Genomic DNA, 296 nt, shown 5'->3' with positions numbered 1-296 from the left:
GACAAGGAACTTTACTGGATATGCTGCAACAATAACCCCTTTCTTTATCTGCTGCTGCTGCTGCTGCTGCTGCTGCTGCTGCTGCCGACACGCCCGCCAGCCAGGCGATTCCAGGTGTACGTACACCTGGTACTGCAGCAGCAGAAATAGAAGGGGGTTAAGAAGCAGTTTTGTTTTCTTTTGTTTAATAAACTCTTTGTAAAAATAAAAAAAAATATTCAGCTGCTGCTCGCAGCACTGGGGCTGTCGCGGTGCTGCAGCAGCAGAACGATCTGCGCAGCAGCAGCAGCAGCAGC

Source organism: Eimeria mitis, genomic scaffold, assembly GCF_000499745.2.
Source record: "Eimeria mitis Houghton genomic scaffold, Emh_scaff3904, whole genome shotgun sequence".
In the NCBI taxonomy this organism is placed as follows: Eukaryota; Apicomplexa; class Conoidasida; order Eucoccidiorida; family Eimeriidae; genus Eimeria; species Eimeria mitis.
This window is presented reverse-complemented; position numbering follows the sequence as displayed.